Here is a 13,096-nt window from a genome sequence, read left to right on the forward strand (position 1 = left end):
CCTGGCCCTCCGCAATTGTAACATATCAGCTATCTGTGACCTCTTCCTGGTCCCCCTCCACCTCGGCCTCATCCGCGCCCGTGAAATTTGGTGCACGCCATTCCTGTGTTTTGATCAAGGGGATGTATTTCGGCCTGAACTCTATAGGTGAGAGTTTGATCCATCATCAACTCATAACTTCTACAGGTGCGCTCATCATGTCCCACTGACCTACATAAATTACAAAACAACTGTTGTGAATTCTGCATATACTTCTGTAATAGATGGAAGTTATCTGTAGCATGCTTTCCTCCTATCTGACAAATCACGCACCATAGTGCAGGCGTTGTGCTCGATCTTGCTTGTGCCTCTGGTCTTAATGGCATTGGCCCTCCTCCTGCGAGGTAATTTGCGAACACCAGGTAGTGGTCCTTGTCGTGCCCCTGGCCCTTGCATTTTACACACCATACCTCATTGCGCATCTTTGGGCGGGTTGTCATGTCTTGTTTCAAACTCTGCATCTCAAGGCACAAGTTTTTCAACTGCACGTGAATCTACTAAACTCCCAGGTTGGGATATTGTATCGAGGTCTCGTGCAATCTCATCGCAACCTACAAGGCCTCGACCTGAGTGCTTAGCCTCTATTGCGACAGCGTGTTCCATAGATGCACTGTTAACGATGCTACAAACCATTCGTGATGTTTCCCATCTATTAACATCATGTTCACTTCACAAATTGTGCACTTTAGTCTTTGATCCAAATCCCACGGGGTCTCACCTAGTAACATTTTGATTTTCTTTAACCCAATGATCGAATATGCCTCTGACTTTGGCCTGCTAAATTCTTTGTTTAGCACAACTTGGATATCCGTGACCCCCCACATTTGGATTGTCATTGGAATGCTTAATGTACCAGGTTAGCGCGCAATCCTGTAGAGCGTTGACCAAAATTACCTTCTTTATATTGTCATCCATGACTCCCTGTGCTTCCCATATAGCTTTTATCGCGAACCAAAACTAGTCTAGATCTTCATTCCCTACTCCCTTGAACACCGGTAGCTTTATTGCACTTTCCATACTACTTCGTGTAGAAATTCTCACTGTAGATTAAACTGATTATGTAATGTACTAAAACAAAATGACCTAATCTACTTCTACAATCAAACTTTCAGAAGCTTAATCGATTTTGAGCAAGATCGAACATAACACATATAATAGAGAAGAAGATCAATCACACATGAAACACAAAACAATACTCTGGGAAAGCCTCAGCTAAAAACCCCGCTATCTGTATTACAATACAAGTGGAAATATCTCAAGATTACACAAAGAATTAGCACTCAATCTATCCATCTCTCAGTACATTCCCTCATTGCTGCTCATAGACAGAATAGACAACACATATGCCTTCTCCTCTATCCTCCAAGCCTCCTATTTCCTTGCGCAGTTTCTCCTGGGTCCTCCAGTTGCCACCTGTGTGATTCTCACCTCACACACTGCTCTGACCTCTGTAGAAACTACAAAATCCTAAAGGAATTAATTCCTCCTGCATGCAAGAGATACTCACATGCATTGGTTATTTATGAGAGAATATTCAGTCATCTAGAGTACACTAGTGTCATGCATGCATGCATTCACTGACTGAACTCACAATTAGTTCCAAAAACTGTTTGGAACTATTTTAACTAGACTTAACTCAGTTAACTAATCTAACTAATTACAACTCAAATACAACTCATCCTTATCTCCTTAATTAAGGGATAATATCCTTAATTTAAGGGATAACTGTTGTGTGACTTCACAAAGACTTCTAGCTTGAATTTCTCCAACTAATTAATCCAAGATGAATTAATTAATTATTTTTCAAGCAGATGGTGAGACTAAATTCGAATTTTTAATTCTCAATTTTAATTTGAGGACAAATTAAAAATGGAATATATCCTGAAATGCTATTTTTAGCATTTCTTGTTGGTATTTTCAACACTCCCTCTTAAAAAGAAAGGAATTCAACTCGATCCCGATCCTAAACCTTTGGAATGTTCTGCATGCAACACTTCTCTCTCATGTTGTTGCTCCAGCAACTCTAGAAACAAAAAATATCCAACCTGAATCATAATGATGTCTCTGTCATCAAAGTCTCTAACTACTATTGCCTTTGTCGACTGAAAACTCTGCACCTCTATGCTCTTTAGTATCTGACTACTCTAGCCTCTGTCACTTTGATCTCTGACTGCATCAATCACACTGATTCCTCCTGCTACATCTGTTCTGCTGGTCATCCTATCTCCCAACACTGGACCCACACTACGCCTCCTCTCATCAAGTTGCATCCTGCTACCCAATGCTGCACTACAACTCAGTTATTGAGAAGTAAGTAATTGATCTCCCAATTGACCTCCCTGTTGGGCTAGAAACACCCTCTGATGTTGAATCTCCCTCTGCTGCTCCATCCGCATCCATCTCTACCCACTCATCTAGTCTTGCTACTCCTTGTCAAGGCTCCCGTAGCAAGATCTAATCAATGAGGCTGGGTACCTCAAGGATCTTGCTCCTATTTTAGCCTTCTTGGGACTATCACTTCACATTGCCCCACCTCCCACCTGGAGGTATGGCTGCATGTGATCCCTTTGCTGACTTTTCCAATTGTGGCTCCTCCACAATTGTCTAAGACTTCTTTTAGCGCTGCATGTTGAGAGGTAATGTACTCTCCCTCTCAACCACCAAGTCTCTAACAGTTTCCTTGCTCCTCAAGGCTTTGCATGCATCTTGAACCTCAAGAGCATATAGGTTCTGTACCAGTGAACTGATCTGTTTCACCTGACCCATGGTGATGTGTCTAAGGAAAACCTTTCCCTTACTGAAGACAACATCGTAGCCCTTTTCCTCCAACATTGTGATCGATACCAAGCTTTTCTTCAATCCAAGCACATACTTTACATCAGTCAGGGTGAGAGGAGCTCCATGCTCCCTCTGAAACACAACCATACCTTCACCCGAAACATGGTACTTTCCATCATTACCCATCTCTATGTGCATCTGGAGGTCCTTCTCCTCCAAGATAGTGAATAAACTCTTATTGATGGTCATGTGGAATGAGGCTCCACTGTCCAGAAACCAACCACAACCCATCATCAATGAAACCATGCATGCGATGAGGGTAAAACCCAATTCGAACTGAGAGGCCAATGTCTCACCTTCAGACCCTTCTGAGGATCCCTTCTTGGATTTCTTCAATGGACAATTAGTTGCATAATGGCCCACCTCATGACAATTAAGGCATCTCACTTTAGATTTGACAATCTTCTTCCCTCCATGGGAAGAACTTAATTTGGAATGGGAAGCCTTCCCTTTCCCTTTCCTTACCTTACTTGCTAACGCTAGATTTTCTTCATCATCATGCTTAGATGAAGAACCATCTCTAGCACTTCTCCTGATCTCCTCCTGCATCAGATCCAACCACAGTCGTTCCCAATCTGGTAGTTTCTCTCTTCCATTCACTGAGTCCTGGTAGCTATGCTAGCTCTTAGGAAGACCGAGGAGAGCAAGACTCACCATATCATCATCAATTGTCGTGATTCCTATGCTTTCAAGCTCATCTCTGCAGGTGGTGAGCTTGTTCAGATATGTAGAGATCGTGTCACCCTTTTCAAACTTGATTTTCTAAAGCTTCTCATTTAGCACCAACTTCCTCTGGTCATTGTTGTTTTGATATAGCTCCTTCAATGTCTTCCACATTGAAAATAGAGTCTCCTTCCCATTGAGACTTGAGACAATATGGTCTCGAACTCCCTCCAGAAGAATCCTCCTCGCTCTCAACACACATTTATTCCATTCCGCCAATTCTTGGGCATTAGCTGCTCTTGGCTTGGGGACTTCTTGATCAATGAAGTTCTTCAAACCATTGTCCTCTAATACTACTTCCATATGATCCTTCCATGCTATGTAATTCGAGCTGCCATCCAAGGCATACTTGAGTTTCAAGCCATTGAATGCCATTGGTGAACTTTGAGATGTGATAAGAAATCGATTTTGTACCTACAATCAAGAACTTCAAACTTCAAACTTCTCCCTTCTTTGTATGTTGTTCTCTGCTTTGATCACCTTTGCTCTGATACCATGTAGAAATTCTCACTGTAGATTAAATTGATTATGCAATGTACTAAAGCAAAATACTTAATCTACTTCTACAATCAAACTTGCGCAAGCTTAATCAATTTTGAGCAAGATCAAACAAAACACATATAACAGAGAAGAGGAGTCAATCAAACATGAAACACAGAAGAATACTTTGGGGGAAAGCTTCAGCTAAAAACCCCGCTATATATATTATCATACAAGTGGAAATATCTCAGGATTACACAAAGCTTTAGCTCTCAAGCTATCCAGCTCTTAGTACAATCCCTCACTGTTGCTCATAGACAGAATAGAAAACACATATGCCTTCTCCTCTGTCGTCCAAGCCTCTTATTTCTTTGCGCAGTTTCTCCTAGGTCCTCCAGCTGCCACCTATGTGATTCTCACCTCACATACTGCTCTGACCTTTGTAGAAACTACGCAATCTTGAAGGAATGAATTCCTTCTACATGCAAGAGATATTCACATGGGAATATTCTAGTAACTGATAGTACATTGTCCCTACCTTTAATCTCAACTGGGTCTTTGTCTGAGCTGACATGCATTGAATATTTATGAGAGAATATTCAGTTATCTGGAGTACACTAGTTGCATGGATGCATGCATTAACTAACTAAACTCACAATTAGTTCCACAAACTGTTTGGAACTAATTTAACTGGAATTAACTCAGTTAACTGAGCTAACTAATTACAACTTAAATACAACTCATCCTTATCTCCTTAATTAAGGGGCAATATCATTAATTTAAGGGATAACTATTGCATGACTTCACAAAGACTTCTAGCTTGAATTTCTCCAACTAATTAATCCAAGATGAATTAATTAATTAGTTTTCAAGCAACTGGTGAGACTAAATTCGAATTCTTAATTCTCAATTTTAATTCAATGACAAATTAAAATTGGAATATATCCTGAAATGGTATCTATAGCAATGGTATTTTTAGCATTTCTATTTTTAGCATTTCTTGTTGCTATTTTCAACACTCCCTCTCAACAAGAAAGGAATTCAAATCGATCCTGATCCTAAACCTTTTTAATGTTCTACATGCAACACTTCTCTCTAGTGTTGTTGCTCTAGCAACTCTAGAAACAAAAAATATCCAACCTGAATCAGAATGATGCCTCTATCATCAAAATCGATGACTGTTATTGCCTTTGTCGACTGAAAACTCTGCACCTCTATGCTCTTTAGTATTTGACTGCTCTAGCCTCTGTCACTTTGATCTCTGACTGCATCAATCACACTGATTCCTCCTACTGCATCCGTGTTGTTGTTGGTCCTATCTCCCAGCACCACAGATTCTGCACTACACCTCCTCTCATCATGTTGCATCGTGCTACCAATGTTGCACTGCAACTCAATTACTGAGAAGTAAGTAACTGATCTCCCAACTGACCTCCCTATTGGGCTAGAAACACCCTCTGATGTTGAAGCTCCCTCTGCCGCTCCATCCACATCCATCTCTACCCACTCAGCCAGTCCTACTACTCCTCGATGGGGCTCCCGTAGCAAGGTATAATCAAGGAGGCTAGGTACCTCAAGGATCCTGACCCTATTTCAACCTTCTTTGGACTATCACTTCACATCACCCCACCTCCCACCTGGAGGTATGGTTGCATGTGATCCCTTTGTTGACTTCTCCAATTGTGGCTCCTCCACAATTGTCTGAGACTTCTTCTAGTGCTGCATGTTGAGAGGTAATGTACTCTCCCTCTCAACCACCAAGTCTCTAACAGTTGCCTTGCTCCTCAAGGCTTTGCATGCATATTGAACCTCAAGAGCATATAAGTTCTGTACCTGTGAACCGATCTATTTTACCTGACCCATGGTGATGTGTCTAAGGAAAACCTTTCCCTTATTAAAGACAGCATTGTAGCATTTGTCCTCCAACATTGTGATTGATACGAAGTTTTTCTTCAGTCCAAGCACATACTTTACATCAATCAGGGTGAGAGGAGCTCCATGCTCCCTCTGAAACACAACCGTACCTTCACCTAAAACACGGTACTTTCCATCATCGCCCATCTCTATGTGCATCTAGAGGTCCTTCTCCTCCAAGGTATTGAATAAACTCTTATCACCGGTCATGTGGAATGAGGCTCCACTGTCCAGAAACCAACCACAACCCATCATCGATGAAACCATGCATGCGATGAGGATAAAATCCAATTTGATCTGAGTGGCTAATGCCTCACCTTCAGATCCTTCCTAGGATCCCTTCTTCGATTTCTTCAATGGACAATTAGTTGCATAATGGCCCACCTCATGACAATTAAAGCATCTCACTTTAGATTTGTCAATCTTCTTCCCTCCATGGGAAGAACTCGATTTGGAATGGGAATCCTTACCTTTCCCTTTCCCTTTCCTCGCCTTACTTGCTAAGGCTATATTTTCTTCATCATCATGCTTAGATGAAGAACCATCTCTGGTGCTTCTCCTGATCTCCTCCTGCATCAGATTCGACCACAATCATTCCCAATCTGATAGTTTCTCTCTTCCACTCACTGAGTCCTGGTAGCCATGCCAGCTCTTAGGAAGACCGAGGAGAGCAAGACTCAACATATCATCATCAATTGTCATGATTCCTACACTTTCAAGCTCATCTCTGCAGGTGGTGAGCTTGTTCAGATAATGTAGAGATTGTGTTGCCCTTTCACACTTGATTTTCCAAAGCTTGTCCTTCCACACCAACTTCCTCTGGTCACTGTTGTTTTGATATAGGTCCTTCAATGTCTTCCACACTGGAAATGGAGTCTCCTTCCCATGGATACTCGAGACAATATGGTCTTTAACTCCCTCCAGAATAATCCTCCTCGCTCTCGCCACACATTTCTTCCACTCGGCCAATTCTTGGGCATTAACTACTATTGGCTTGGGGAATTCTTGATCAATGAAGTCCTTCAAACCATTGTCCTCTAATACCACTTCCATGCGATCCTTCCATGCTATGTAATTTGAGCTGCCATCCAAGGCATACTCAAGTCTGAAGCCATTGAATGCCATTGGTGAACTTTGAGATGTGATAAGAAATTGATTTTGTACCTACAATCAAGAACTTCAAACTTCAAACTTCTCCCTTCTTTGTATAATGTTCTCCATTTTGATCACATTTTCTTTGATACCATGTAGAAATTCTCACTATAGATTAAACTGATTATGCAATGTACTAAAGCAAAATACTTAATCTACTTCTACAATCAAACTTGTAGAAGCTTAATCGATTTTGAGCAATATCAAATAGAACACATATAATAGAGAAGAAGAATCAATCACACATGAAACATAGAAGAATACTCTGGGGAAAGCCTCAGCTAAAAACCCTGCTATCTGTATTATCATACAAGTGGAAATATCTCAGGATTACACAAAGCTTTAGCTCTCAAGCTATCCAACTCTTAGTACAATCCTTCATTGTTTCTCATAGACAAAATAGACAACACATATGCCTTCTCCTCTGTCCTCCAAGCCTCCTTTTTCCTTGTGCAGTTTCTCCTGGGTCCTCTAGTTGCCACTTGTGTGATTCTCACCTCACACACTGCTCTTACCTCTGTAGAAACTGCACAATATTGAGGGAATGAATTCCTTCTGCATGCAAGAGATATTCACATGGGAATATTCTAGCAACTGATAGTACATTGTCCCTGCCTTTAATCTAAGCTGGCTCTATGTCTGAGCTGACATGCATTGGTTATTTATGAGAGAATATTAAGTTATCTGGAATACACTAATTGCATGCATGCCTACATTAACTGACTGAACTCACAATTAGTTCCACAAACTGTTTGGAACTAATTTAACTAGACTTAACTCAGTTAACTGAGCTAACTAATTACAACTCAAATACAACTCACCCTTATCTCCTTAATTAAGGGATAATCTCCTTAATTTAAGGGATAACTGTTGCATGACTTCACAAAGACTTCTAGCTTGGATTTCTCCAACTAATTAATCCAAGATGAATTAATTAATTATTTTTCAAGCAGCTAGTGAGACTAAATTCGAATTTTTAATTCTCAATTTTAATTCAAGGAAAAATTAAAATTGGAATATATCCTGAAATGTTATCTATAGCAATGCTATTTTTAGCATTTATATTTTTAGAATTTCTTGTTGCTATTTTCAACACTTCACGGTGGTGGCGGAGGTGGTATGGGCAAAGACGGGGGTGAACATGGTGAAACTGGCAGTGATGTGGGTGGGGGTGGTATGCGCAGAATTCTCTGCCTTATCAAATTAATCGCACTTCTTGGAGAGACCTTTGTGAGCTCTTCTTTTCCCCCTCATGAAGGTGAAATCAAGGGGCTAGTTTCTAGTTTTGTGCTACCTTCATTTCCGTATATTCTCCCACTTCGCATAGCCCCAAACATCAATTTATTTGCATAACCCATTTTTTACACAATAGCATTTTAATCCAAGTGTTCAAAGATTAACATACTTACCTCGTGGTCCTTTTAGGAAGCATCATTCTGCCTCGTTATAACTGACTGAAGTATCTACCGCGAATTTAGTTATGAATCCTCCTATGATTCGATCGAGCCAATGATCAACAATACGTGTGATCTTAGCTTCCGATACTTCCAGTCTGCGCACCAATTTTGGAGTCCACATGATAGGTCTGTCAAGCTTACACCTTCCTTGGCTATCTGCTCGCTTCGCTATCCCCTCTTATAACTTAGTGGGGAAGGATGCGAAGAAAATTTTGTGGATCTTTGTATATAAGTAGCAATCTAACCACTCCTTCTTTGATAGTCACGGATTCTTGTTTTCTTGCTCCGCAAATTCATGAATCTTCCTATCCAACCAATATTCATTCCTTTCTTTGTCGGATTCTAGCAATATGACATCAGACATCTCTATGCAGACCTCGGCCTCAACAACGGAACCATTTATTGGCTTGTTGGGGCCTGACCCAAGTTCGGAGTTAATAAGCCAAACAAATCCTTATACTACTAACCCTTTCGGCAACAACCCGTGGAGCGCAGACTAAGGTCTCACCTGAAGTAGTATGGGAGGGTGATAGAACTAGGTTTCCATGCCCTTGAGATGTTTGATAGGTTTGAATGGTCCCATTATTTGTCCCTGTGTGCAGGTCACTTCACGCACTTCCCCATTCCTCACGCCCTGATACACTGCCTGCACGCAGCCTTAACCAGTGGTTGTGGAGCTTCCACGCTGCTTGAGCCATGCTCTGTGCTATTACCTGAGATCTTACTTATCTTCCTATACCAGTTAATTACCTCGGCGTACTTTTTGGTCTTACGTAATAATTATTTATACAAAACATTCATATAAGTTTGTGCAGCAAATAAACAATATACTTGCAAATTATACCCAATCATATATTAAAACAGGAAAAGATGCACAGAAATATGGTAAATTTCTCTTTATTGATTCTTCCAATGGTTACAGACTTGACCTGTGCTGTGCACTCAGCTGCAGGGATCTGCGCACTCAGAACCGGACTACTAGGCCTCTGTACACTCAGCTGCAAATCCTTCCCTTACTTTACGACCCAAAGACACACTTGACACTTTTACTCAATCACTTAGACTTCTCATGCTCTTATGCCCCTCTCTACACTTAGAGCCTCACTCTATTTATACAATCCCATGGTCCGCGAACCATGGGTAGGTCTATTAAGCCGACATTACATTACAAAACAAGGGCAAACAACCCTGTGACTCTATCATAATTTCACGCTCTGCGCCCACAATTCACGGAGCTTTTACAAAAGGATCTGGTCAAAACTTGGGCTTTAAGCCCCAAAACATGCCTTGGGGGGATTCCATGTCCAACAGATAGCACATATTTAAGAAGGGAACACACGAGCAAAGATACATCACAACATGGAAGGAAAGTTAGTTAGCAATCCAAAGTGATAGTTAAACCAACAACACATTTCAGAAGGATTCATACATACATACACAGAAATAGCTATACATGCATGCGTAAGCAAACAAATACATATATCATTTAGATTAAATAGATAGCTGAATACAATACAACATATGCATGAAATGTGTTGCCTCTTGTTATATTAAGAAGAGTAAGTTCCAGTCATAAAATACATCCATGTCCAACCACTAGTTCTGACAATGGAACATTACAACCACAACCGCTTGCTCCTCCAAACAAATGTACTAGCTCTACATAGTGGAGAAGCCAAGGCTCATTACAATACTATCCAAGCTCTCTCTAAGATAATTCTATCGAAAACTTGGCTCACCAAAAGCCTTTACAATGAGTTATGAGGGACTATTTCTAGCAAAGGGTGGGGTGACCCTTGACATTCCCCTTTGTGACAGTTCATCTACCTCATGACTCTTCATCTACTCTATGACTATTACATCCAACTATTGACACTTGAACTTACACTTGACAAGATGTTACATTACAATGCACACGTACCCATGTGAGACAAAATGGCTTGAGCAACCTATGCAAGACATCATTATGACTCAGAAAACAGTGGGAAGTCCAACTCTTCAACATCCTCGCAATGATCAACAGTAATGTATTGATGCCAAGATCGTTAGTTCTCAATGGTGTCTGTGTATTCTAAGGTGACATATTTTTGGAACCTAACTCTTGCCTCCATAGCATCTGGGTACACTGCTTGGGCTCCTCTATCCAACTCATCTGAAAGCATGCACAACGTTATCTTCAATGCGGCTGGACAAGCAACATACTTGTGCATGGTGTCTGCACGGATCGATAAGTCTGGGCTGGTGGCAATGCACATCACGTCATCAAAGTACGAGTCAAGCTCTAGTCAAACATGTGCCTTCATCTTCACCTAGGAGAGAGTCCAAATAGATGGGATCACATGTGTGCACACCACAACATCCATACTCTTCAATACACATGCATGGGAACCCTGTAGACTAGTGATGAGCTACGGGAGCTCTTCATAATTCTAGATCTGACTCTGGATGCATGTCTTCAGCTCGATCGCTCTGGGCTTCATCATCTTAGGCAATTGAATTAGGGATCCCTTGTATCTCATCATCCACATTTTCATGTAATCAACAACAGCATGCATGTTCGACAAGATATGTGCTCTTCTAGCACATCGCTATTGCCATGCATTGAGATGGACGACTGCCTTATGCACGGTACCAAACTTGGAATAAAATTCCTACATAATTGTGTCAAGGGACAATACTTCATCTAATATTTCCTTCTTTAGTTCTACTTGGGCGGACACTGTCACCAGCTCTCCTCCTTGCTTGTCCATTTGTAGCTCCTTAGTCGTTCGCTTATTCTCAGCTATCAGAAAGTGAACACTTGAGCTAGTGGATTTGGCATATGCTATAGTGGCATCGGCTAAGGCTACTAGATGTTTGCACACATTAGACATGGTCACTCATTCCTCATACTGTGTAGGATATGTATGATCCTATGGATTTGACACTTTGCGAGATTGCACAACTTTATGTTGAGACTCATCGAATGAGATGTTGTGCATCTCTCCTTCTAGTTGATCTCCAAGGATCTCAATGTCTCCTTGGTCACTTTTGACTTGCTCATCTTCTAGATGTGTTGAAGCTGGTGGGTTGACCACTTGGTGGTGAAGCATGAGGTCAATGTCCTTCTCTAACTCCTGCTACTCCATGCCCATATCCCTCTGTTCAAGCACTCACTCTATCTCCTAAGCGAAGTCTTGCTCTTGTGATGGTTTACCCTGTTCACCTGATTCCAACTATTCTAATGATTCCACTACCTGTAGGGGCATTGTTTCATCCATTTGCACATGTTGCACCCCATGTTGTACTTATTTCTGCTGTGATTCCCTCTCCTGTTTTTGCATCTCCTTTTCCTTTCGAAGTTGCTCCTTCAACTCATGCAACTCCTTCTCTACTTCTTCCATCCTTCTTTCATCCCTCTTCCTTTGAATGTTTCACTTATCGTGTTGTTTCCTCTTTGCCTCTATGGCCAAAGCTGCTTTCTCCACAAGTGGATCTACCCAAAATTTGTAGCTCTACTGTTCCTCCATGCAATCGACAATCTTCCTCTTTCCCTTGTCAGGCACTGGTATGTTTGCCTCTAGTCCTGTTGCTTCTGGTGCTCTCCGGGATGCTGCTTCACATTACTTCTCTAACCATTCCACAGTGAAGCCAACCTGTTCATTGGGTCTAGAGAAAATGTAGCAATATATCCACGGGTCTTCCTCTGCCCAATGAAATTCCCCGTCGATCCAGTTGAACTATACTCTCGTGGAGTGATCTTTAACAAGACAATGCAGGTCATACAAATTGCAACTTAGGAGGTTGAATGGATACTTCTTCATTTTCTCTACTTCGACATCGCATGCTTGAAAATTTAGATCTCATATAACCTAACGCTCAACAGAAGAGTGGGCCAAGGTGCCTTCTTCTTCAGTGTAGCCTAGTTGTCAATCTTGTCGCTACTTCTTGCATGATGAGCACGTCCAAGGAAAAATTCAGTAGAAAATGCGGAGGCTTCTCTGCACTGTACATCTGTATGAAGGTGTAAAACGGTGAGGCATACCAATCAGCTATGTCTATCAGTGCCTCCATTTCTACCATCAACATGCAGGGTGGATCCTGGTCGAATATCATCTTGTAAACCAGGGTGACAAAATGATCGAACACCTGTGTGATAACTCCTCTGAAGCTGCATTTAGACAACATATTACAATAAGTGTTCACAACAGTCTCTATCGGTGACCATGCCCACTTCAAACCCAGGAACTCCTGTCGAGCACAGACTGCATCCAAGATGTAGGCAGACATGTAGATTTCTGCATGCATAACTTCGGGCAATTGTCGAGCCCTCGTTACATGTTCCTTCAGCTGATGAGCCAACATATTGGACCAGTTGCATGGTTTTCCCTCTCTAGCGAGTTGGTCCTACGCAATCACTCAACTGTGTGGGAAGGTTTCGTTCTTTCTTAGCCATACAGTCGACATGCAAAGATGACCAACTATTGATACACCTTTCGTAGTAACTTCGTCTT

Source organism: Pinus tabuliformis, chromosome 3_2 (assembly GCF_031772625.1).
Source record: "Pinus tabuliformis cultivar Carrire ecotype Pingquan chromosome 3_2, CPIR1, whole genome shotgun sequence".
Classification (NCBI taxonomy): domain Eukaryota; kingdom Viridiplantae; phylum Streptophyta; class Pinopsida; order Pinales; family Pinaceae; genus Pinus; species Pinus tabuliformis.